This window comes from Xenopus laevis, chromosome 8L, assembly GCF_017654675.1.
Source record: "Xenopus laevis strain J_2021 chromosome 8L, Xenopus_laevis_v10.1, whole genome shotgun sequence".
Lineage (NCBI taxonomy): Eukaryota > Metazoa > Chordata > Amphibia > Anura > Pipidae > Xenopus > Xenopus laevis.
In genome coordinates this window covers 57,807,155-57,834,055 of record NC_054385.1, presented here as the reverse complement: position 1 = coordinate 57,834,055, position 26,901 = coordinate 57,807,155, and the positions used below count along the sequence as shown (strand labels likewise).

The 26,901-nt window shown below is 38.4% G+C and overlaps 1 protein-coding gene across 3 annotated transcripts in view; it reads right to left on the bottom strand.

Moving 5' to 3' along the window:
* Window positions 1–17,537, bottom strand: part of fndc3c.L (fibronectin type III domain containing 3C L homeolog) — a 62,809-nt gene extending 45,272 nt beyond the window's left edge. For 2 of the 3 annotated variants that reach the window (XM_018229009.2, XM_018229011.2), the window contains exon 1: window positions 17,336–17,537. The gene's annotated coding sequence lies outside the window, so the exon portion shown is untranslated. 3 annotated transcript variants of the gene reach the window in all.
* Between the last annotated feature and the right edge of the window lie 9,364 nt (window positions 17,538–26,901).

Sequence of the window (26,901 nt, the reverse complement as noted above, 5' to 3'; positions counted from 1 at the left end):
AATAAGCATCCCACAGAAAACAAACTAGCCAGAACCAATGATAAACAGGGAAGATTGCCAGAGGGTTAGGGATATCAAACTCTGTACATGCCGATGTGTATTGGAAAACCACAGGCACTTTAACTCAAATTACTTTTTTAGTCAATGCTAAAAATGCAGTTGTGTTAAAAACATACAAAGATTATAGAACACACTTCACGGACATGTTTCAGCTAGTGGAAAGCACCTGAAATGGCCGTTAGCACTTCCAATTGGGTTCAAAGGGAACGTACCGTCACTACAAGCACAGACAGTCCGTTGCTTGAGAACAATTTGCTAATCAGTGGGTAAGACCCTATGGAGGACTAAAACATCTTGTGCACAACATCTCTCTAATAAACTTACTTTACTCGCATTTCTGAAGCTCTTCTTGTTGACTCTGTTGCTGCATTTGGAACGCTTTACTGAGCATTTCCGGGCCTAGAACTAGAACGGTCGGTCCTGGTGGTGTATGGCAGTTACCACTGAAGTGGAAGGCAGCAGATATGGTTTTGGGCCATTCTGTATGTCATCAACCTACAGGGGAGGCACAGCCCTGCTTTCCACATTAAAATCCTTTCAAGGTTTTATTCCACAAATCAGAAACATTCCTGGATATGCTGCTAGGCTCTGAAGAGATCCAGCAGCTTCTGCAGAACCTCCTTAGTCACCTATATTGTGCCCTGTCATGAATCTAACAGGGACAAGATACTTGCAATATGGATCAAAGTAAAAAGCACCATTTCATGATGTACCTTTATTGAGAACAGAGTTTTACTGCCAAACCAATAACATGAAACTAGTACCCGGGGCTTCTGCTAAAGCAATTTTCCTCCAGAACGCAACACAAATCAGTGGGGGGACACAGAGAACCCTATACAGGAAGGCTTTTGACATGAATGCCTCTTGCATAAAAGTAGTCTGTGCTGTCAGAGAAAAAGACTTAATTTATTCACAGAATCCGCAGATTTTAGTGTGTACAGGGGAGCATTTGTAGGAGAGCTTTTGGTCCACTTAAATTACAGTGTGTGAAAAAACAAATTCTCTATCAAGATTTTCTGGGTTGGTAGTATTAGTAGCCTCAAGTAAACAAATTAAAATATTCAAAAACCGTAGATCCCTGCAACCCAAAGCACTTTCTCATTGGAGTCATTATATTAGGTTTTAGATATGAACGCATTAAAAACATGGCATGTATGGTTTAATCGATTATTACCAAATAACAATTTTTGGATCTACTCAATATTCTTACATAAGATCTTAATTAAACACAATAGGATAACAATATTTATAATCCAATAGAAAAAAAAAACAGTATTGTAAGACTGCTACTAACAAACCATAATAAAGGAGCATACATACAAATCAATTTTATGTTTAGCTTTCTTCAGCTATGTACGCAAAACATATCCAAAGCAACTCCTAATGTCCACACTTGCACTCTAGACCCCTTAATCTGAGTTAAGACATTCAATTCATTGGCATGCCAAATGCAAGCCTACACAATATACTCAATGTAGTGGGCCACAACAGTCCCATTAAGCAGGCTATCCCTAAATGTAACTGCAACAGAGAGTGTGCCAGTCGAGTATTCTGTACAACTTTGTGTGCTCACTCTAAAATCCCTTGCCCTAAGGCTGTGTTCGAATAAAAAAATTGCCAACCAGTTTCCATACACTGGCTGATTCCATTCGGCCACTGCTATAGATAATAGATAAACAATAAGAATAATAATACAGCATATATCACAGAATCCCTGTCAGTACTTATCTTGGCAGAACATGTCAAGAAAGCTATGCCTTCATGAGTGTCCGCAGAAAGCAGCAAGTAGGGCAGTTGCCCCACCCTGACTTCTTCAGCTATTCCAAGAAATTGTTTGTAAATTTAATTCAACAACACAATATTTTTTATACTTCCCACCCCAAGGCAAGCCTTAATTAGGTTATCTACTGCATTGTCATGAATAAATTCATATTCAGTTGGATGCTACCCTATGTGATATTAGCTTACTTTCCCATCCCCTAGAATATTTTCTACGGACACCCATGTATACCTATATAACAAATTATTAGGCAAGATAGCATATATTTTGTATCTTAATTTAGCAACAACGGAGAAAAGAACAGAAACTGTTCCCTCCTGTGATAACTTATTCTTGGGGTTAAATGTGAAATCAGCTGATGATGGAATATCAACTTGCCTTTCTCTGGAAAGGACCTTTTCACATGCAGTGCCTCAATATGAGGGATGATAAGGAAATAAACATCAATGACCTTAAAATAACAGGAAAATAGGAGAAATTTAAAATATTACATTAACTACACCACATTTTTATGCTATAAATTTATAGGCCAGTTTCCTTGATGAACAAGATATAAGAAGAATTAGTTAACAATTAGCCATTAGCTAATAAAAATGTCTCCAAATCAACGAGTTGCCTTAAAGCAGGGTTCCCCAAACTTTTTTTTACCTGTGAGCCACATTCAAATGTAAAAAGAGTTGGGGAGCAACAAAAAAAGCTTCCAGGGATGCCAAAAAATAGCTTTGATTTGCTATTGGTAGTCCCTGTATGGACTGGCAGCCTACAAGTCAATCTACTTGGCAGTACACCTGTTTTTTTGCAACCAAAACTTGCCCCCAAGCCAGGAATTCAAAAACAAGCACCCGCTTTGAGGCCACTGAGGAGCAACATCCAAGGGGTTGGTGAGCAACATATTTCTTATGAGCCACTGGTTGGGGATCACTGCCTTATAGCATGTGTTGGCTACAGTGGGCACTCGGGAGTGTTGCCTCTTATGCATGACATCGAGTTAGTATCTATTTCCACCAAAGCTTTTCAGTTGGGACAAAGGGCTTAGGAACATATCTAGATAACATATCTAGATATTACCCCTACTTCTTCCAAATGCAGGGACAAATAGTAATCATGGTGATTTTAATAAAACAAAGGAGCACCCCACTCTGTATATGCCGTATTCCGGATCTGCTTAAATATAAGGCCAGCTTCAAGGATTAGACATCAGTAAGCTCAGCTGGAATGACAATAAGCATTTCCCTGTATTATATTTCACATTTAGGTCACAACCTGGGGTGGAAATTCTCAGAGAGGAGCAAAAAAAAAAGTCTGGGAAACAGCTTAGTTTCAAGCAATCGCCAACTGCAGCAGGCCCTTTCAATTCAAAGTTAATAAAGGGGTGATTTGTACTGTTTTGCCCCCCCCCCTTTAAAGAGTTACAAATGTGCAAACACACTCTTATATACTATGGATACAGATGAAATTGTGCTTTTCTTTTGTGTACAGCATTCATGTATCAACTACAGAAATCCTTCTTCTGTTGCTCTGTTATGATAAAAATGCAATCCTACCAGTGAACAGAAATAAACAGACTGCTTTAAGGAAATCCCATAGATTGCTCGTTAACATTCCTTTCAGGGTCATATCAAACACAAACTCCCCTGCCAAGAATACGTCAAGACACAAGCATTAACTCTTAAAGGAGAATTCAACCCCTAGGCGCAAAAATCCCTCCCCCTTCCCCTGCGTAGGCCCCCCTCACACACGTGCACAATGAGCAAGAGATTTGTTCATTATGCTCATTAGTTTGATTGAACATGGCTGCCAACTAGCACAGGTAGCTTAGTGCTCACAGTTCCCCCAATTGCAGTGCTGGATCTATAACTTTCATCTCCAGTAGGGAAAACATTTTTGTGATGATTGGCACCTTCAAGACAACTGTAAAAAATATGATGAGCAAGTTGCAACCTTTCTAAGAACACAAGTTTACGGATATGGCATATTTTCTATGTCTGCATCCAGCAAGCAGAAAAGTGGCTGAAATGAAACTACAGCACTGGTACTAGCAATACATTTTAAGACTGAGGGTTATATTTTGTTTTGGCACAAAAAAATCCGTCATAAACACTAATGTACGGTTTGAAAAATGTTACCTGAAAAATGCCCCCCCACTGGCTTTGATGCAGTTGGTTAATGTTTTGCCGTTTCGCAAATTTTCATTGAACCAAAAAGGGTCAGCTACGCTCATGACAAGTTATAAAATAATTAATGCACAACAAGAATATGTGACCTATAGTTTGTTTAATAGTTGAAGACAGCAAACTTGTTCATTTTATATTTGTGCGTTTTTTCCTAAACGGTTTTAGTCCTTAAAAGGACCAAACTAATTAGCGTTCCAAAAGACCAAATAATCTTGGAAATTTCAAGCAGCTGACTAGTAAATGCTACATGCTATTTGGATCCAATAGGCTACAGGACCAACAGCAAAATCTTTTATTAATGAAATATTTAAGGCAGACCTGTCCAAGGTGCTCCCATTCGCACTAGTTGAAATATGAGTTTGCTTCATTTAAGAGAGGTGTCTCAGTGATGAAAAAAAACCTTGCCAATTATTAACTGGGTAGGTGTTAGAAAGATCAGAGTATTATTTACTGCCGCTATCTAATCACTCTACTGATAAGCCAATTTGTGTACCTCACTTCACATGTCAAGCTTAACTCGTAATAAAATAAAAATGGCATTCACAAACAGCAAGATATCCCTTGTGCAGATATTACACGATAAAGAGAGTGCCTGGGAAAAATATCACTACATTATGCAGAGGGAGTCCCATGCAGATAAGAATACTTGTATGATTTTAAGTTGTTCAATGGCTCATACTGAAGTTAGAGGACCAGCAACACCAAAACAAAAAATGTGAAAGACCTATGATCCAGTAGTTTTCTGCATCTTTGCAGCCACTTTTAATAAGTGTGTTTGCATATTCTGTTTTCTGAATACATCAATCTAACAAAAATATCCAAACCCACAACAATTCACTATCATAGACCATATTTTCAGTGCTGTATAGATCCATAATAATGACATTTTAAAATTCTTTCTAAAAAGCTAGTGAATTTCTGGAGGCAAAAATGTAATGTATAAAGCCTGGAGTGACTTGATGTCTAACATAATAGACAGAACACTACTTCCTACTGTTCATCTCACGTGGTTTCCACTGATTGGTTATCCTGGTGATCAAGCAGTAACCAATCAGTGACGTGAGGGGGGCCACATGGGCCATAACTGTTGCTTTTGAATCTGAGCTGAATGCTTAGGATCAATTGCAAACTCAGTGAACAGTTATGTCGCTGACTAACTCAGAGTTAGAGAGCTGAAAAACAGGAAGTAGTGTTCTGGCTATTATATTAGACACCCAGTCACTCCTGCCTTTATAGATTACATTTTTGCCTCACTATATTAGAAACATTTTTTATTTTGCACAGCCTATTTATCCAGTTTTTATTTTTGCACTGAACTATTCCGTTAAAGGAGAGCTAAACCCTAAAAATTAATATGGCTAAAAATGCTGTATTTTATATACTGAACTTATTGCACCAGTCTAAAGTTCCATATTCTTAATAGCAGCAATGATCCAGGACTTCAAACTTGTCACCGGGGATCAGCATATTGGAAAGCGCCTGCAACACGCACATACTCAGTGGCCTCTGAGCAGCTGTTGAGAAGCTAAGCTTAGGGGTTGTTACAAATGATCAAGCAGCAAATGAGGTTAGTCTGTAATATTAGCTGATGCTACAGGGCAGATTATTAAATTCTGATGCTAGTTGCACTGGTTTCTGTGCTGCCCTGTAGTAATTATATCTATCATCTATAATCAGCCTTATATTGTGACATTTATATTCTGTGAGTACTGTATATTTTGAATCGGTCTCTAAGCTCAGTAAGTGACAGCAGCACAGAGCATGTGCAGTGAATAAGCAGAAAATGAAGATGAGAGCTACTGGGACATCTTTGGGGGTACAAATCTTCATGCAATAAAGAGCTGTGGTTACCTTGGGCTGATGCAGAAGCCCAAAACATAATGTACAGCATTTCTAGCCTACTTCTTTAGTTAGGCTTTAGTTCTCCTTTAAGGGCTCTGTAATAGCATGACTAAACAAATATTACTACAAAATAAACAGAGGAAACCCTGTTAGAAATAATGCAAGTTTACAAAGTAAGGTACACAAGTGAATGTGTAACAGTGCCTAAAGAACACAGTTTCAGGCTAAGCTGAAGTGCCTGGCATCTGCAGACTTAGCTATAGCGATGCCTAAACAATGATTTGCTGTGCTCATATCCTAGGGGACATTCCTGGAATGTCAAGAGTTATGTTTTTTCCAACCCCCATCCAACTTCACATTGCAGGAGAATCACTTTTTCAGAGCAGAGCCTCTTGGAGAGGGAAAAAGCAGTCCCCATAAATCAGGTGTTTGTTTATCTCTCTATTTTAGGGCCTGAAAAATTGGTTTAGAATCAGTTATGCCTCGCTTTTAATTTTTCTACTGTTAGAAGAATTTCTATGACATTAAAGGTGTAACATTTGGCACCCCCAAGTGCACAAAGCCTTTCCTTCTCCTTTAATAAAACAGTAACACCAAAAAATTAAAAGTATCAAAGTAATTAAAATATTATGTACAGTTGCCCTGCACTGGTAAATGGTGTCTGTTTGCTTTACAAACACTACTATAGTTTATATAAACGATTATTATTTTGCAACATTTATTTATTTATTTGTGGTTACTGTTCCTTTAAGTGCAGGGTAAATAAAATAAATGTAATTACAACAACTCTGTGCAACTGCCGAAGACCCTTTAGGGCTGGGACACACTGGGCGATTTGGGGAGATTTAGTCGCCTGGCGACTAATCGCCGCGACTTTCCACGACCAATCTTCCCCGAATGCCTCCCCTCGCTCTGCGCCTGGCTAAAATGAAAAATCACCTGCGCTAATCACACGCGGCGATTCGTTTTCCGAAGTCGCTCGCAGTTTCCTCGTGAGGCAACTTCGGAAAACGAATCGCCGTGTGTGATTAGCGCCGACGACTTTTCATTTTATCCAGGCGCAGAGTGAGCAGAGGCATTCGGGGAGAAAAGTCGCTGCGATTAGTCGCCAGGCGACTAAATCTCCCCAAATCGCCCAGTGTGTCCCAGCCCTTAGGGTTGATTTATACTGTCACAAGCTTATGTGATATATACTGGATTGAATATGTGCTACATTTGGTTAAAAGCAGCAGAATGTAATGTTTTATATATAATGAGATCAGTTTGTGCAGCTGCCTATGTACATATTTAACACCTTTAACAAACATACAGCTGTGCGTATTACTGACATCACATGCCTTTTAACTCACCATTCCATTGTGTTTGGCCTATGAGAAGGCATAAACTCATACAGCACAAAAAGCAGACATGGTTAATTAATAGCCACAGTGACATTCATAGGCTCTAACAGAACATATTTATTGCACCTGGCAGACAATTATAATGAACAGATGTTATGGCACAAAATAAGTGAATAAGCATGTGTTTGGTGCAAAAAAATTAAGAAAATATTTTTAAGATACACAATACACTATAGACTATAGACTTATACACAATATAAAGGCAGCCATACAGTGTATGAACTTGAGCATGACATTAGTATGTTCTGCCCATGGGCCAATTTAGTTGGCTTCCATATAGCGATCGGCCTGTATAATGGCACCTATACAGGAGGTATTAACATTTTGTATGTAAGGCTTTTGCTGCTGTAGGAAACTTTTAACATCATGTCGATGGCAAAAGTTCTTAGTTGGTGGGGACGAATTTATAGTAGAATCCTGATTTTACGCCCCTGTATTTTAAGTTATTCTTGGAATTGATGCGGTTCTGACACCGTCCCCTGGGAAACGTAAAAACAGGGTTCTACTTTTATTTTACTGCAATGCTGTTGTCATTCTACTATCATCAGTATCTGAGAAGAAGAGATTGCATTGACAAGAAAGGCTTTGCAGTCCAAAGGAAGAGAAAGATCAAACACTTATTAAGGGCTATTCCACACGGGGAGATAGCGACGCGTTTGCGGGCGCGGCGACAAAGCGCCGCGACAGTCGCCGCGACCGGCGCAGGCGACAGTTTTGTATGGGCGCCTATGTAAAAACGCCTGTGCTAACCACACGAGGCGATGCGCTTTTCAACAGTCGCCTGAAAATGCCTCGCCAGGCTTTTTCAGGCGACTGTTGAAAAGCGCATCGCCTCGTGTGGTTAGCACAGGCGTTTTTACATAGGCGCCCATACAAAACTGTCGCCTGCGCCGGTCGCGGCGACCGCAAACGCGTTGCTATCTCCCCGTGTGGACTAGCCCTTAGGTTAAATAAACAGAAAAGTCACATTGGGATATATGATGACATCCTAATGAGTTAGCAACAACTGAAGTAGGAAGTAAGCTTTAAACACTACGCCACACAAAATACGGATTTCCTTTTATAGTGTTTTAGTGCTTTACGATGGTGCTTTGTGGCCAATCATTGCACTGTTCAGCCATTCATTTACATCTGTGTACAAAACCCAACCAATACGTCTGTGCAGCCACTGGTTGTAACTCCAAATGATCGCTTTGCAGAGGCCAGCCTTAGGCTATAGCCACACGTGGATTGCTTCCGCTTGTTCCTCTGTCTGCACTGACAGGCACTGCTTCAGCCTGGGCACATACACATGGAGAGGAGCAAAAATGTATACTCTTGCATTTTTGTGCCAAAATTAACTTCATGTGTCTGACCCAGATGTAAGCCGGGAAAAAGCCACATGTTTGGCACTAGCCCTTTGGATTGCAAGCCCTCTGATCCTAGCTTTACTCTGTAACCCTGGTTTGTTAAATTATCGTAAATCCCATGTTAATTATACATTAATGTAAAACGCTGTATAACTTGCTGGCATTATATAAATAAATGATGGACATAAGGAAAGGTTTCCATACATGGGCTGAAACAAGCAAGCAAATTTCTAGCACTTGTGTATTTAATGATTAAAATCAGTTTAACTTATATTAACTGTACTCCTGTTTCTGTCCCAGAGAATTCTTGCAGTGCTAAATACAATTCTTATATACTTACTAATCCCCTTGTACTAATTAGAATTTAAAGCAACGGAAGAGAGGTAGCTTAATCATCTCCTCGTGAAAAACTGTGGTTAAGAATAAAATTCCCTTCCTAGAAAAGAAGACAATGTTACTTAAAAATGTTATTTTACCAAATGGTTTTCCTGGAAAAGTTTTTGTTTAGGAGCTAAAACTGCTAAACTTAATGACGCAACCTTTGATTTAATTTGCATAGGTTAACTTATCACATTTTTAAACACCTGTTCAAACAGGTGTTTTCGCCAGAATGTGTCACCCATTGCATATTACTATGTCTGCATGCAGCAGACACAGGGTTCACATTTATAGGGAATACACTACAGGAGAGTTCTGTCCCTTGGCTCCACATATTGATTGAGGGCACAATGTGGTCTGGGGGGCTTAGGTTACATAGGAAGACATAGAGAAAACCCAACTTTTATCCAAGTAGCACTTTTGTAGCAGTATATTGATAAGTGATTAATTAACAGCTAATATCAAAGAAGTATTTGATTCTGAAAATAGTTTACTTTTTAACATGAATCTATATATGTTTTTTAGTAAGACAAGAATTATCTGTGAAGTCTCTTTAGCCCAGCATTTACAAGGAAAAAGTTCAAGGTTCCTTTTTTCATCAAGAATCCAAAATATTACAGTCAAGCTTTGACTTTCTTGAAAGATAAACTAAAACCAAGTGTTATGACCTTGGCAAATCTACACAGTCTCTTTATCTTTTTGGGCTGCTTGCTACAATAGAAACACAATATTATTAATACCAGCAATCCCCCAAATAGGCATTTCCTTCTGATGTGTCCTTTATTATGGATAATACTGTATAAGCCACAAATGTTAATGAAAGACTATCTATACTATGTAGCAAAATTAAGATATAGTATCTGTTTTAATGTGTAATAGATGTGCATTACAGCAAGCGCACGGACCAAAAATATAGTACATTAACCATCTGAGGTCCAAAATTTATCCAGGACTACCCTCATCCCTCTACAAGTTACATACATTTTCAGAACCACTGCAAAGTTGTCAAGTTAGATCTCTGCTCCAAGATATTATCAACAATACTGACAGACAGAATTTCATAACCAACTCACCATCTGCCCTATTTCTGGCAAGATATCAGTTAGGCAGGTACACCTGAGGGACCCATACATGGGCCAATAAGCTGCTGAGGTCTGGAGGGACCAAGTTCGAAACTTTTAATTGGCTTATTCATGGCATACTTTAGTTCTAAGGATACCCATGCCAGCAAATAAAGGTTGAACCCCACTTACTGTAACTGGCCTCAAGGCTGGGCTTCCAAAAGTATCTAAGACAGCAAATAGGTATTTTCCCAAGGTCAACTCCAATTAGCCTTTAGGTTGGACTTCCCAAGGGTGATTTAAGGACTGTTGATTCTGAGAATAGGATGTGACAGTTCATGCATACATTTACAGGGCAGCAGTTTGCATTTAAACAAAACAGTGACTTGATTGTAGACACATCAAGTCTCAACTGAGATCTATGCATATTTGTTGCTTTTGACACATGGCTGTATCTGAATTAAAATTGTCTGCAAACACAGTGGTCAAACTACATATACATGTGCATGTCTTAAAGCAATGTAAACATATATGCAGTTAATATCTATGACCAAACATATACAGGCAGGGATTAGCATATGACAAAATACTGTAGGCTATTGCCTTTAACAAACAAATGACACTCAGTCGCTTCCTTCACAGAAATTACACTACCTTGCTAACATATTCCAACAAACATCCATTTTTGCAGTTTTATTACATGCCATTCACAGACTACATTTCAACTAAAGAATTTATCGCTTTACATTCGGAGCACTCACAAAACTACAATGATATATTTTAACCATTTTTGAAACACATGTTGCTTATCATTGTGTAAATGGCACAACAATGTTAAGAATAAAGAATTCACTACTGCACAAAGAGACCACCCCCCAAGGTCAAAATGCTTCTTTTCATTAAAATCTCTTCACAGTCCTGCCTATTTCTTGAGCATGAGAAAAACACTAGATACCCATAATAATGCTTTAAATACACAATAATGTGTAAGCCAGATAATTATTCAATTACATGGCACATTGGATCTAATTTAGTTCAGCTAAAATGTAACTTCACACTATAATTTTAAAACAGAAACCTGTTTATCTGCAATTAACTTTGTATAATAGTATCCAACATGTCACAGGGCAAAGTTTTAGTTCTGCATTGGCCCTTCCACTTAAACAACAAAGAAGTGATTTTATTCAGAATGAAACAAAGACGACACATTATGTGCAATTTATCTAGAAATATTTAACTACATGATTTTATGTACCAGAGCATATTGGTGATCCTTTAACCAAGCCACAGCGTGAAATGCCAGGAAATAAAAACACTTTTGCTCTGGTGCCTTTATATCCTGGGTAAGGGGCATGTGACTGGCAGTTCATAGAATTTGCCATGACATCCCTCCCCATGAAAGGATACAGGAGTATGAAAGGTGATATCTTTTTTACCGCACCCACATTTAGATTTTATAAAATGTATGTGTTAAAGCAAGTGCCCCCTGGTATAAGTTAACTGCTTAAAATTACAAACCTATATTTCGGAAACCAAAAAACTATGTAACCAATACAGAAAAAAAAAATCAAGTGTACATGTGATAAAAAAAAAAAAAACAAGCACACATCTTATTCAAACAAAATATTATATGTACAGTGTATAGCAAAACTGCACAAAATGGTGCGGAGAGATAACAGTCCTGTCATTAGTCCACGTCAGTTTTATTTACATTGTGATTTCTAGTTGATGATTATATGGCTCGAAAGAGAAAGTAATTTAAAGAAGGGTATGTTTGAAACTGCTTCTATAATTGACATGGCCTTTGGGACAAAATGTTGGTATGTTTTTAAAGAAAACAAAATATGGACCATAAGGTTGCTCGCAAACTGACTGGTAATTCAAACATACAAATAAACTGTATTTCTACAAATAGCAAATGTGCTTTTAGCACAATAGGTACATTGAAAAACTTCTACAAATATGGACATTCAAGAAAGGAGTATGTGTTAGGCAGGAAGAAAGTGCACAAATACTCCCTGCTGTTTAAGACTATCTGTCCTTGACACAGGGTGTTAAAACACAGATACAGCCAGGACAAAAAATGTAACAGTTCAAGAACAAATAATAAATAAAAAATTCACATGTACATATCTTCAGCAGCAGTAAATCCTAACTTACCAAAATAATAAATTTAAAAAGCTAGAAACTTTGTATCCGCATACGAATAACTAACTTACTTACTCCTACTCCAAACCAGACATATTGGAATTTTTAAGAGAAAACAGTTCAATGTATTCAATTAATACAAATCTAGAAGATTAATGTTTTCAAACAGACCCTTCAGTCTGATTGTATGTATATATGTTGTTTCAAGCTCTTCACATTTACAGTAACAGTGTCTAGACACAACAGAACCACAGACTGTCATCAAATGCCACAAAGTAGCCAAAAGATTTGAGACTAAAAAGACTGATGGGCAACATTTTGGTGACAGATGTTTCTTAAGTAACTTCTCAGTAAATGTTTCCATGGTAATCACATTTTCTCCTGTGAAAGGCTAAACATGCTCAAATCAATTTCCTTGTGTGAACGCAAATGTATTACAAAACAACTGAACAAATGAATAATGGCTAAAAATTGTTTAATACGAAATCCAGCTGCTCGTAAATTTCATGCAACAACTAACCATTCATTAAAACCCACTACGCTGTTTACACCTGCTTAAAAAAAAATTACCTGGCATCCATATATATGCACATTTCCACATTTTTTTGTTTCTATAATGTACCATGTCCTCAGAAAAGGGAAGATCCCAATAAAGCTGGCATCAAATAGGAACATATGTTGCAATATTTAATCACAATGGGAAAGATACTAACTGCGATAAAAAAAGTCTCAAGGGGAATGGGTAAACAGACATCTTTGTCTGTTTCCACTTTTAAAGGGGAAGTTCACCTCTAATTTAACTTTTAGTATGTTATAGAATGCCCAGCTCTTAACAATTGGTCTTCGTTTCCTATAGTTTTTGGTATATATAGACCCTCTCCTATTTACTTTCCAGTCTCATTCAAACCACCACCTATTTCGTAGGGTAATTTGGATGCTAGCAACCAGACAGCTGCTGAAATTGTAAACGGGAAAGCTGCAAAACAAAAAGGTAAATACAAAAAACACAAATAAGAAATATTTTTTTAAAAAATTGCAAACTTAATTCAAAGTACATCCAGCAAGTTTTGAAGCACTTCAATAGTTTTAAAAATAAATAACATTAAATTAACAAGGGACACAGGGGGTCATTTATCAACACTGAGCAATTTTGCCCATGGACCGTAACTCATGCCAAGCAATCAAATTGCTGCATTCATTGTTCTACTTGCAGCTGGCTTTAAAAAGCCAACCTCTATTTGGTTGCTATAGGTAACTAACTGCCCATGAGCAAATTTGCCCAGTGTTGATAAATGAGCCCCACAGACTGAATTGGTGGCATTAGGCTAATGCCACACGTGAGCGACTCTTAACCTGCAAATAAACTCAGGCATGGGGTTGATCATGTGTGGCACTAGCTACCACAATATATACTGTCTGATAATGCATAGGCATTCAATATTACTCCCCTAAAAGTATCAAGGGTAAAAAACAGGCTGTTTTGGTTTAACCAACCCTGGAGAAGATATAATGTTATTTATAAACACACTAAATTCCTTCTTGTTATAAGCCCTTCTTAAAAAGATTAAAATACAAGTAGATAAGCACTGGTAATTCAGATGTAAAATAACAGGAGGCCCTAGACAGAACAAGTAAGTTTCTGTTTTCTATAGGAAAGAAAGAATCTATAGGAGAGAAAACATAAAACTAACCCAGCAGAGTGTTGCCTTACTCATTTTTGAAAGACCTATTTATAGCCAGGCAAAATGCCTGCCAGGAAACACTTCTAGACATTCATTATTCAATACTATTGCCAAGGTATAGCCTGACTACAGCCTCTGCCAAGTGCACCAGAAGGAGGGTAGTAAACTTGTTACAACAATATAGAATGTACCGCTAAACATTCCATTTGAATTAGTATGTTACAGAGGCCAGCATGCAAGTGGGATCAATTTAATTATTAAAAACTATACAATTTGTTTAAAAATTTATATTTGCAGTTCTGCAAGATGTTTATTACAATAACTTACAATGAAATTCAACCCAAGTGCACTGCATTTGTAGAGAACTAGGGGCTAAATCACTTTGTAGAAAACGTGGCATCCTCAGTGGGAATAACATCAACAATGGCAACGCCATTAAGCCTTCTGCATTTTTTAACTATAGAGCTAGCTACCAAATACATTATGCACACGAGAAGTTCACATTGAAAGGATTCCTCCTTGTTCAACATGGTGTTCTGCCTATTGTTTTAACCAATGAAAATCTATGATTTTTGTTATTTCTCAAGCTAAACTGGGCAAACAGGGCTACTGCTGGTTCCTGCTAATTAGATAATTATCACTGCAAAATTAACCAGAAATCCATTTGTAGTGTACTGGTAATTTTTTTATCCACCTTGCATGGACATGGGGTAGGTTCAATTTCCATTAGCTGATTATGTCTCTTGAAAGAATGCAGCAGTAAGTTTTGTATACTTCTGCTACACTGTTTCAACAGTTAGAACTACCAGAGCATAGGACAGATACTGCGTTCAGAATTAATTAACAGATATTAAAACTATTAAAAATGTGTAATTAATATCGAACGAAAGAGTGCTTTACTTTTTCTCTCATACTTTCTTTTTTAACATTTCTTGCTACAGTGTTGCACTAAATGCATAATACAGAATATTATTTTTGCGTAAGAAAAACAAACATTATTATGATTTAGACTGTATATATTGTATTTATTTCCATTATGTTGATCAAACACATGCAATCAATAACTGAATCTAGCTTCCTTTGTTTAGGCAATTTTTTAGCAGAATACTAGAAACACAAAATATACTGAGTTTTGGGAAATCAAAGCCATATACACAGACACCCATTCTATTAATACATATAAAAGATATATTAAGGCCTTGCTCAGCCATCTGACACAAAAGCAGGGTCCAATCCAGTAACCATCTTTAAAAAAATTGAGACAATAAATCAGATACAGTTTATTAAGAAAGAAATAAAGTTTCTGTTTAAATGGATCCAATTACTTATGGGATATCTTTTCAACACAACAAATGTGCTTTGGTTCAGGTAGTGTCTCTAACTGTACCAAAGCAACAATTTATCATCATAGTGGTCATCTATAACCATAACCACAGTTGTGCTGTGCAAAAACGGAAGCAAACGTTGCACAAATTGACACAATTCGTTAAAGGTACAGTGTGCCTACTGATGTTGGGGAATCCTGAAAGCTACTAACTCCTTGAAGGTCAATAGTTGCATCATACATGTGTCTAAAGAATCACGGGCAGACAACATTTTGAAGCCAATTGCCAAAGATGATGCAATCACAATTATGAAAATTTCCAGTGCAACTGAACTGAATTCATTAAAATGTCGCCGTGAATAGTCAACTGAGGCATCATTCCCAATCCCATTGGATGCAACTCTCCCTAATGTCTTGAAATATTGCATCTGATATTGCATTTTGCACACTACTCCATTCTTGTGTAGCAACAGATCTTATGGCATTGTGAAAACAAACCTATGTGATTCTTATAGCCTAGTGTGGCTTCAGGCCTTCTTCGGATATATAAGTTGAGAGATAAAAACGGCGTAAAAAGGCATCTAAACTTAAAAATATAAATGCTGCCAAATAGAATACCAAACACTTTTCTATTACATATTTGTTTAAAAGAAATGTTCAGTGGTGTTAAGGTTATTTGCACATATAATTGAAAGCAGTATGTTTCTGTCCCTTTCTGCTCTGCAGGTTCAGTCTCGAAACAATGCAGAAAAAGTCAGCCTTGCATGATTCTTCAAATCAGCTGGCTACTGTTACACTGGGAACTTGCCAGGGCATTGAATAGAAATGGACAGGCCTGATACTGCCTCAGCAGCTGTTTATATTTACCAGCAGATGTTATATTTATGTTGATTTATCTTCTATATAATTACTGAAACTTTGTAATAAAGGTATAATGCAAAGTTGCTTAGCAGTACAATTCACTGGGCAAACCGGATTTATTTCCCAGGTTCAAATTTCCTTAAAAATGGATGAAAATGTTCAAGAATGTAGCGGTATCTATGTTCTTTCCTTGTAATTTGTGGAATATTGTGTGTATTTTCTGCCCGATGAAACAAACTAGGTGAAATACTAGGGACCCTCACCACTCAATATGCTGCACTGAAATATCTGAATACAGACATATTGTTAAACCACAGCTAGGGTTGCCACCTGGCCGGTATTTACTGGCCTGGCAGGTAAAAATGATGGCTGATTCCAATGTTATTAATAGGGAAAAGAGATAAATATATAGGAAGATGGGTATTTTTTTGTAGAAAAGGTGGCAACCTGAATCACAGCAGAAATGAATCATCTCCAATGGAGTCCATAGAATGCAGTAGTCTATTTGAGACCATGGGTCTGATTTAGTCCCTGGAAAGCAATAATCCTCCTATAGTATGAATTCCCTCCACCCCCCATTCCCTGTGACATTCTAGCAACAAGTAACTGGCCAGAAGGGTGACGTCACCCAAAAAGTCAATAGCCCTTTGTTGTGACTTAGTCGGGGAGGGGGGTGTAAATTGCAGCGCCTGAAGAAGATCAATAGGGAAAGAAGAAGCAGGGCGAAAAGAGTTGGAGAGGATGAAACGCGAGAGAATGCTGAAAGGAGAGAATGAAAGAAGTGGAGGCAAGGAGAGAGGGGGAAAGGGAGGGGAGAAGCGAGCAGGGAGGGCGCCTCTCTCCATCTGCAGTCACTAAAGCTTACGTGGCATTTCCACAAGGCAGAGGTATGGGGGCTGCAATCCCAATCTACTACAGGGGCAAATGGGACAATAGCCTAAAGACAACGCACGCAAATAACGGGCTGTAGCCCGAGGCTAAATCCAGCAGCAGTCCCGAGCCCTATGAAAAGCAGCAGGGAGAAAAGGGTTAAACCAAGCGGAGGCTGATAATAAAGTGCTGGAGAGCTGATTTCCCCAGCATTCCCCGCCGTCACATGCCCGTCCCACAGAGTATCAGCCAGCATGCCAGCCAGGCCCCAGGATACACAGCTGAGGAGGCAGATGATGCGTCCCCAGGGACTATACTACAAGAGCGATACATAGGAGGGCCGCGGGTAGAAGCGAGTGCTGCTGCTGCTCCGCAAGTTCCCCAGACACAGTGAAATTGAACTTACCTAGTTCGAGGGAAAGAGGATAATGGGAAGAGGCGATGGGGGGAACGGTGCCGAGTTTGGTCCGCTTACTGCTCAATGCTGTCCCCGGGGCCGCTGCAATCTCAGTGCGCAGCTCCTCCACTGCCGGACTGCAGCGCCATGCTGGAATGCGGGGAGTGCGCAGGCGCGAAAGGGGCCGGGCACAGGCAGCCAGACAGAACCAGCCCCTTTACTGTGCGTATAGACTGGCACATATCTTATCACTGAACGCCTGTTGGAGATATTGTATTGCCTAAGGACACAGCAATAAATAATATGTGTATAGACGCACGCACATATATATGTCACACTGACTGCCATCTCGTCGCACTCACAAACAGGCGGACGCCACAAAGTCTTGTCTGTACCATTTAGTAGGCACCTGGCAGCCGTGGGGCAGCTAGACATTACTACATGGGGCACATGCTGCTGGCACAATATCAATACATTCGCACCCCAGTTTTCAATCAATAGTTGGACTTTCAGATTAGATTCCTAAGCATTTGGTTGCCACTTTGTCCCTGATGCCAATGCTCTTAAGGCAGAATACTGAAACATATTGGAAAGTATTCTTGGGTACAAGCAGCCAGCCTGGCACAGATACTGCACACATCACCCCAGCAGCAATAATACTGGCTATTGCATAGACATGTACACCTCACCCCTGGGTGCAAACAGACATGCTGGCACAGATACATGCGCAACCAGAGGCGTAACTACAGAGGAAGCAGACCCTGCGGCTGCAGGGGGGCCCAGGAAGTATAGGGGGCCCCATGAGGCCCTAATAAATGAGCAATTTCAACATATATTGGTAAAACAGAACAACCTCTGGATATGTTGGGGGGCCTAAACTTAGTTTGCTGTCGGGCCCATCAACATCTAGTTATGCCACTGCGCACAACAGATACTAAACCCCTCACCACAGCATGCTGCCACTCACACACATTCACATGTTATCCTAATGAGTATACACACTGATTATTCATACTGATCCTGCGGACATCAGGTATATGCACATCACATGATCTGCCTCCAGGATCCAAACAAAAAGACTGGCACAATATACAAACCTTCGCATTCACCCTTCTTCCCTGTGCCCATATACACAGACTGGAATGCATAAATGCACATCTTGCATACAGACAGACTGACTCAGGCATATATACAGTGCACCTCACAGCACAGCATTAACCACACGGCAGAGTGCAAAAAGATTGAGCTGGATGATTTGCTCCATAGGCTTTTGCAATCCTAGCCAAAATTATTGCCAGCTTTGCACTTTTTTCATATAACTAACAAATTACACTAATATAAATTAATCTTTTGCTGCGAGGTGCAACTATGTCCAATGTAAATATCACTAAGGGCGCTATTTTGCAGTTGAAAAAAGTGCAAAGGTACCAATAATTTGGACTGCAAAGGTAAAAATGTTTGTGTCTGTAAAAAATCAGAAAGAAGACACCACAAACTTACCCCTCTTAGGACCATCCATGGACACCTTACCTAAGTGTGCATTCACAGTGATCCACACAGATATACACATACTTTCCACACACATATTGTACATACCGTAGATTATGTATAAAGTTTCAGAATACATAAATGTACTTCACAAATAATTACATTAAGTTTTGCTCAGTAAGGCACAATGCTAAATGAACAAAGCGTATGTCATACAATTAATTAATTAATATATACATGATTTTTTGAGTTTTGGTCTGCTACAGGCATATACCTGATATGAATATAATACACAAAAGCCATGAATAGCCTGTAAATTATATCCTTATAAACGTTGAGTTCTGATGTCATCAGTTATAAACGGTGAGTTCTGATGTCATTTCTGTCACATGACTCACTGAAACTTGTGTATTATAATAAATAAAGTACCCCCAGTTGCAAAATATGAGGATATTATAAGTTACCTCGGAGTTCCATGACCTATATAAAAACACTCGGCCTTCGGCATCGTGTTTTTATATGGTCATGAAACTCCTCGGTAACTTATAATATCCTTATATTTTACAAGAGGGGGTACTTTATTCACTATATTATGGACAAGGGCCTCTCCCAATAATAACGAAGTCAAAAAGTTTACCAAACACGAACGGCAAGTGTAGCGGGGAGGTCCCCTGCACGTTTATTTCGTCATATTATGTATGTTTGTATCACATGACGAAATAAACGTGCAGGGGACCTCCCCGCTACACTTGCCGTTCATTTTTGGTAACCTTTTTGACTTCATGAATATTATGGACCCCATAGTGCATTCTGAAAGTTTAAGTTTTTTAATACAAACTGTAAAATATGCACGAAGCCCACTAGATAGTGTACACATACAGATGTACTGATGAGATGCAAACACAAATGTAAGATAACACGTGTGCACAGTTTTCCTTTGTACAGAGTTTCTCAAACTGAAAAACAAGATACAGTTGTAAGAACCACTAGAAAATCTAATATGGCCCAAGTGGTAGGAGTTGCTGTTACATTTTTATTGCTACCCCAAATGCAGCAGTAATTCTAAATTATGCTACCCATGTGTTGCTTTCAAGGAGACATATTGTGTGATTTAGAGTAATTGATAATAATTGATAATTGTATTAGAGTTATTGATACTATTAAGCCCAAAGTAAAACCAGCACCATATATTATTCATTATTGCCTACAAAAATGTTTGATAATTTTTTACTTATGCTATATGTCTCCTTTAAAAATGGATAAAGTATCCGTGAGCTTTTTTCTGTAGGCGTAGAGAAGCAGATTCACTCCCTTCCACATCTCTATGTATACTGAAATGTACAGGTACATGGATCGGAGATTGGTCCAAAAAAACGCCAGAGCAGGCATTTCCAGGCCAACCTCCAGTCCGAGTACTTGCACTCAGGCAGAAGCTGTACTTTTCAGTGCAGATAGACGAAGCTGTGGAAGAGAGCTGATCCACTTCTCTTCGCGTCTAGAAAAATACAGGCTGAAAGCAGCAGAGCCAACACTCTGGGGTTTATTTACTAAGCTCCGAATACCCGAAATTCCCTGAAATCCGAAAAATTAGTGATTTTTTTGTGTTATAATAGGCTTAAAAAAATCATGAATCTTTTGTAATTTATTACGAAAAATCATGAAAATCTGAACTTTTCCCGCAAAAGTAATTTTCGGGAAAATGTAATAAAAAATAATAATAAATAACCCCCTCTGTGTGCCCTTGCCCTTAGGAATGGTGATCCAAACTAAAGAAAGACTTCTTCTTATCCCAAAAAAAACTAAATTCTAATTCCTGAATGACTATACTAGACCTGGTTATGCTTTGCATAGACGGTCTCTATCTTTAGTCCTAGGATGGGTGTGAGTGTGCCAGTAATCACCCTTTTGAAGTCCTCTCTTGCAAGATGTTTTACATAGCAACGGAGATTCTGGAGCCGACCCTTTTGCTAACCAGACACCTCATAAACAATCGCAAGTGCAAAGCTGCTAATAACTTGCAGCTGTGGCAATGCAACCATTCAACATTGTCTGATGAAATACTGACTCAAGGCAATCCTGGAATCACCAGAAGCTTGGATGTGGTAATAGGCCCAGATTTCTGCTTGCCAGTTCCATCATTAGGCACTACTAACTTGCCCCAAGTGATTCAGAGGCAAGTTCCACTATTAGTGAAGCTATTCTAACACAAATATAGTACAGGGTTAAATGCATCATCGCACCATGTCCATATTAGTGCATTGCCTTTGTGTGCTCTGCAATGACATTTTAATTACAGGCATTGGATCCCTTATCCAGAAAGTTCAAATGTACAGGAAAGCCATCTGCCATTTAAGCAAATAATTTTAATTGTTTTAAATGATTTACATTTTCTTTGTAATAATGAAAATGTACCTTGTACCAGCAAGTCTGACACTTTTGCATTTCTCCAATTAAGTACAAAACTTCAAATTTCAATTTTACTGACACAATGCTATTCACGTAGGTGCTAGCATACACGTTTTGGGATCTAAGGTTATTATTATTACTATCTTTATTTATATAGTACTTCACACACTCTACGGTCAATAACGTGGCCTGTCTTTAAAGTGTGAGAGGAAATCTATATTTCCTTGTCCATTAAGAAGTCTATTCTATTCCAAGTTAGTGAAGTCAATAAAAAAAGAAAGTGTTCATTATGCTTAGAAGGCTGGTTTTGCTGTTCTATGGAGCCGTTGTAACTTGTAGTTTCATTTGAAAGCAAATGCCGCAGATTGGAGAAGCTATTAAAAATATGTATTCATATAGCTTAAAATATATGTTTGAATAAATAGCATAAAGAAGAATAATTGTTAAAATGTAAAAAATATATAATGACTCTTTAAAGTGGAGCTCTTATTAATACGCACAATGCTGCATTTGTTTTTATGTTCCTATGCAGCCCTGAAAAAGCTGTATTATTTTGTTGTATCAGTTTAATATTTTCATATTTTTCTTTACATGTACTGTGATAAGTGCTTCCTTATTTGATATACAGAATCATGTTTGTGGCTTATATGTGCAGAATACCTCACACTTCCTGCTGGATTTCTTTTCATGTGGCCTGTTATTACTTGTGCAAATCATTATTCTTCCCTGGTAGATTTAATTTCACTCTTGTTTAATGATTAGCCTCCTGTCTCATTGTACTTTTTTCTTTTTAATGGTTTTTAAGAAACCTGAGAAAGGATTTTCCTTCTTTTTCCTTGCCTGCCTCAAGTTTATTAACATGCATGATTGAATTGCAGACTGGCCAGACTTTTTAAGGCAGTGCTGTCCAACTGGCAGCCACAGGAAACCTCCCTTGTGTGTCCCCCCCCCACATGAAAGTCTGCCTGCTGTAACTGCTTACCTTGTGTAAACTTTAAAAGGTATCAGTACTTAGATTAACAGCCCCCAGCATTATATACACCTCATATTCAGACAGTAAGTTCCTGTATTGTTCTCACCTGTAACAACTATATTATCCACACCCCTAAAGCCCTGTATTATTTATACCTCAGACCCAGACTGAAAATGCCCACATTGTTCACCTGTTCAGTAACTGTATGTAGCACAGTATAAAATGTTCATCGCCTGCCCTACTCTGTCTGTGTATGCCATGGTCTGCCTGCCCTATGCTCCCTGTGTGTGCCATACTCTGCCTGCCCTATGCTCCCTGTGTGTGCCATACTCTGCCTGCCCTATGCTCCCTGTGTGTGCCATACTCTGCCTGCCCTATGCTCCCTGTGTGTGCCAAACTCTGCCTGCCCCATGCTCCCTGTGTGTGCCATACTCTACCTGCCCTATGTACCCTGTGTGACATACTCTGCCTGCCCTATGCTCTCTGTGTGTGCCATACTCTGCCTGCTCCCTGTGTGTGCAATACTGTGCCTGCCCTATGCTCCCTGTGTGTGCCATACTCTGCCTGCCCTATGCTCCCTGCATGTGCCATAGCCTGCCTGCCCTATGCTCCCTGTGTGTGCCATACTCTGCCTGCCCTATGCTCCCTGTGTGTGCCATACTCTGCCTACCCTATGCTCCCTTTGTGTGACATACTCTGCCTGCCCTATGCTCCCTGTGTGTGCCATACTCTGTTGGACTTGAGCCTGGTAGGAGTTTGTTCTGGGGGTTGTTTTTTTTGTTGCATTTAGAAATTGTTGTTAGGAGCCCCTAAGGTGTTTAATTATTTCCTGGGGTTGCTGTATTATACACAGGGGACATATGGATTTAAGGGTATTTTTTAATATAACATATTTCACATATTATTAATAATTGAGCACTAACCATTTGTTTTTTTGGTGTGCTACCACCATTAATGTGGACATGGTCTTCAAGGTTCTTGTGGTAACATTGGTGTGACTTAAAGTGTGTATGGCCTAAAAAAGAGAGTGAAAAATTCTGGCCCTCTGTACCCCAGAAGTTGGACAGTACTGTTTTGAGCACCCAGATTATACAAATGGCAGATGAGTGTGCAGATTTCATTAAACAAAATGTTATATTTTGTGATGTGACATTATTTGATTTGTCTTTAGACAATACTGCTAGTTGGGTGCCAATAAAGCCTGAGAGCAGGAAAGAATAAATTCAAAAGACATTCCAAAGAATTAAGCAGGAATTCCTTCAACATTATATCATTCAACCAAGTAACCCAGATTATGATTTTACCTGTCAGCACTTTCATACAGTGCACATAGCCTGCTTCCTTGTGTACAGAATCTAACAGAATAAAAGAACAACCTGAGACAGAAAATATGATGAAGGGAATGAGGAGGTATTCTGAAAACAACTTTATAACTGGAACTAGAAACCATATTTGTTTGTTTTCCCTCGTCAGTAAGAAATGGCTGGGACAAGCACTGATATCTATGTTTAAATTGGGGCTGAATTATCAATATTTGAATTAAAAATTTTACAATGATTTAAACTTTTTTACACTAAAACTCGTGAATTCTAATTATGGTTTCAAAAATCAAATATTTGAGATTTATTAAGCTAAAAAAAGTCAATTGTAAAGCATCAGCACCTAAAAGCTTGCAAATTCATGTAGAAGTCAATGGGCGTTTTTGTTTTTCATATATTTTGAATATTTTTGAGAGCTTGTAAGACCCATTAAAAAAAGGAGTTCAATGCAAATTTAATGCACTAAAAGTTTTATTTTTCGCTCTGTAATTTAATCAGTTTTTTTTAAACATATAGATTATTTTAATAAATAAGCAAACATTTGAGTTTTGCAAACATTTTTGAATTGATTAGAATTGGAAAAAAGTGTGAAAACTGCAAAAATGTAAATGACTTTAGTGACTTTTTTTCATACCATTCATTATGTCAAAAGAGAAATCTATGGGCCAGGGCTTTCAGAGAGGCAGAATGATCAAAAAATCTTTAGCCATTTAGTATTGTTAGCAGCAATTATAGAAATAATTAATGCTTCTGTAAATGGCAAAAATCTTTAATCACAAGGCGCTGCCCCCCCCCCCCCCCGTAACCTCCAGTGCACGCAGTAAAGGACCTCTTCCATGTGTGTGCATGCCTGCTGCAAAAAGTAAGTGCTTTTTTTCTAAGCCTGGGTACAGGATACAATATGTACAGGGTACAATATGGCATCATAGTTGTTTAGATATGTTTGGCTAGACCATGAATAATGCATTTTGCACTCAAATATATCATGCTTTACTGTTGCTTATATGCAGCCTGATTACTTCTCATACACATAATCAGGACCTATTTATTATTATTGAGGCAATTGTTTTTAATAACATTGCGGCTTTATTCTGGACATACATAGTTGTAAAATTCTTGTAGTCGGTGTGCTACAAAACCAACGCGTTGCGAGCCTCTACAACCAGGCACTTCCTCGGGATCCCGCGATAGCTGCGACCGCTGAGGAGAGGCCATATCTGGGTAAGGCTCCACCATTTCTTGCATCTCTATTATTGCGGTTATTTATTAAACTTTGTTTTTTTCTAGTTGAGATTTTTGGGCAAATACTAAATTTTTTCTAGATTTGTTATACTCTGAAGATGCAAAAAGTCAGAATCTAAGAAACCACCATCTCAAACCTGTCAAAATCATGTAGAAATCAATGGCAGATGTCCCTTTTACAATTTGAAGATATTGTGATCTGCACTGGGTTTCGTCTGATAATCAGAAAAATTCACGGTTTTTGGGCGATAACCTGAAAAAATCAAGTGACTTGGTATCAAATCTGAAAAATTGGTACAATTCAAGTTTTCATTTGATTTTATCAAATTTTTTCCCAACCTGACTTATGAGTTATTTTATTGATAAGATAAATCGTGGTTTGGAGTTTGGTTGAGATAAATATGAGTTTTAGTAAATAACTCCCTCAATGATCAAATCAGATTTATTAAACTAAAGAAGTAAAGTAGTTTATTAAAAATAAAAGTATAACAAAGCCTTAAGCAAGCATAAGGATAATGAATCAGTGAATTTACCTCCTGCTAATGCACTTCCCACCATTGCTAAATAAGCCTCTCCTATCTCTTAATGGCTCAAAACCCTGCAGGGAAGGAATGGGTTGTAGAGAGATCTCAGATCATGGTGCCTATTTAAAGGGTGACAGTGAAAATATGGTGAATTTTCTCCCAAAACAAAAATTAGCCACAATATTGGCAAATTACAAAACAGTGCATATTTGCACCTTTTTGCCAATTTACCATGAGGGCCAAAATCAAGTTTTGCAAAAAGGTATGTTGGCAGATTTAGAGGAGTAAAAAATGTACCCTTTAGTAAATATGCCAACTAACAAATTATTTTATTTCTAAACCTACAAAGCAGTTGGGCATGATAGTATTTATCAGCCGCTATCTGCCAGTGCAGAACATTTGTATCAATACAATTAGAAAAGAGTTAAAAACTCTCCAGAGACCCTTAACTTTTGGAGGGAGCTGAAGAGAGATTTCCTTTATAGCTGTGCAAGAATGCTTGGAATCTACATACAAAGTAGGGGGGAGATTCTGTGACTCAGCTGCTCCCTGTCTTGCTCCTGCAGGGAATTGCATGATGTCATAATCCTTTTAGCACCATAATCTCTCTCATAAATTTTCCCAAAACTAGGCTGCCACAATGTTTCATGGAATTCCGTTCAGCTACTCTTTAGGTGTCTTATAGTCAAAATGAAGAGATCTGTATTCTCCAGAGCTGGGTATATATATTTCAGGGTCTAAAGCTGTACAAATCTGACAGACATATAAAGCATGCCCATGCATGTAGCCGGTAGTAACAAAATGCTAATATAACAAATTCTTTAAATACCAAGATTAAATGCATTTTTCTTTCCAGAAAGTAGCTTATTGAAGGAATGCTAATGGAAGCAGATACTCAGGCTATTTTACAACAGTGGGGCAAGGTGCAAAGTGCAAAAAACAGGCACGAAGCTACTTGTTTTTTGTGCAAAGTTAAAGATGTTCATACATGTGCTCTGCTTATAAGCTTTAAGTGGGGCAATTTGCAATTCAGAAGTTGTGCCGGTTCCATTTGTAAATAAGACCTTCTTTTGGCACCGATAAGGGAGGAACTCCACGGGCGATTTTGGCGAGATCTGACGGGCTGCGCAAAAATGCAGGCGTCACGTCGGATGCTACGGAAATAAGGTAAGATATGGAAATGTCAGATGAAGTCGCAGCATTGATCCGACGTGACACGACTGTCGGATGCAGACGCTGCACACTGCTAAATTTATCAAAACATTTGAATGGGATCGACCCGCAAACTCGAATTCGATTCAAGTTTTTCCTCTGAAAAAAACTAGACTTTCAGGAAGGCTGCAAATAACTCCAAATATATCCCATGACGTCCCCCATAGGCTAAAACAGCATTTTGGCAGGTTTATAGGTGGCTAATAGTCGAATTCCAATTCTTTAAGGGCCAGTACATGATAAATTTTGAAAATCAAATTCAAATTTTCTTAAAAACTTGAATTGAATTTAAACTATTCTGTAGTCGAATTCCTCAAAAAAAAACCTTAAAAATTCGAAATTCAAATTCGAATTTTCACTTCAACCCTTGATAAATCTGCCCCATAAACTATAAAAGGTGATGCAGATCTT